The sequence below is a fragment of the Austrofundulus limnaeus genome, unplaced genomic scaffold (genome assembly GCF_001266775.1).
Source record: "Austrofundulus limnaeus strain Quisiro unplaced genomic scaffold, Austrofundulus_limnaeus-1.0 Scaffold1201, whole genome shotgun sequence".
NCBI classification, from domain to species: Eukaryota; Metazoa; Chordata; class Actinopteri; order Cyprinodontiformes; family Rivulidae; genus Austrofundulus; species Austrofundulus limnaeus.
This window is the reverse complement of record NW_013953603.1, coordinates 15,378-16,436: the sequence shown is the minus strand read 5'-3', so window position 1 is coordinate 16,436 and position 1,059 is coordinate 15,378. Positions and strand designations below refer to the sequence as shown.

Genomic DNA, 1,059 nt, shown 5'->3' with positions numbered 1-1,059 from the left:
ATATTGAAAAAGCGTCACACCGACAGAGCGTCACATTGACAGAGCGTCACATCAAGCGTCACATCAACAGAGCATCACATTGACAAAATGTCACACCGACAGAGCGTCACAGCGACAGAGCGTCACAGCGACAGAGCGTCACATCGACAGTGTCACACCGACAGAGTGTCACATCGACAGAGTGTCACACCAACAAAGCGTAACATCGACAGAGCGTCACAACGGCAGAACGTCACACCGACAGAACGTCACATCGACAAAGCGTCATATCGAAAAAGCGTCAAACCGACAGAGCGTCACATCGACAGAGCGTCACATCAAGCGTCACATCAACAGAGCATCACATTGACAAAATGTCACACCGACAGAGCGTCACAGCGACAGAGCGTCACATCGACAGAGCGTCACATCGACAGTGTCACACCGACAGAGTGTCACATCGACAGAGTGTCACACCGAGTGTCAAATCAACAAAGCGTAACATCGACAGAGCGTCACACCGGCAGAACGTCACACCGACAGAACGTCACATCGACAAAGCGTCATATCGAAAAAGCGTCAAACCGACAGAGCGTCACATCGACAGAGCGTCACATCAAGCGTCACATCAACAGAGCATCACATCGACAGAATGTCACACCAACAGAGTGTCACATCAACAGAGTGTCACACCAAGTGTCACATCAACAAAGCGTAACATCGACAGAGCGTCACACCGACAGTGGCACATCGACAAAGCGTCACACCGAAAAAGCATCACATCAGAGCGTCACACCGACAGAGCGTCACATCGACAGAATGTCACACCGACAGAGCTTCACACCGACAGAACGTCACACCAACAGAGCGTCACATCAAGCATCACATCAACAGAGCGTCACATCGACAGAGCGTCACACCGACAGAACATCACACCGACAGAACGTCACACCGACAGAGCGTCACATCAACAGAGCATCACACCGACAGAGCTTCACATCAACAAAGCATCACACCAACGGAGCGTCACACCGATGGAGCGTCACATCAGAGCGTCACACAGACAGAGCCACACCTACA

General features: G+C 51.5%; 1 protein-coding gene across 1 annotated transcript in view; it reads right to left on the bottom strand.

The window, feature by feature from the left end:
- trip11 (thyroid hormone receptor interactor 11) overlaps nt 1-1,059 on the bottom strand; it is a gene marked incomplete at its 5' end in the record, with an annotated part of 38,265 nt that overhangs the window by 22,372 nt on the left and 14,834 nt on the right.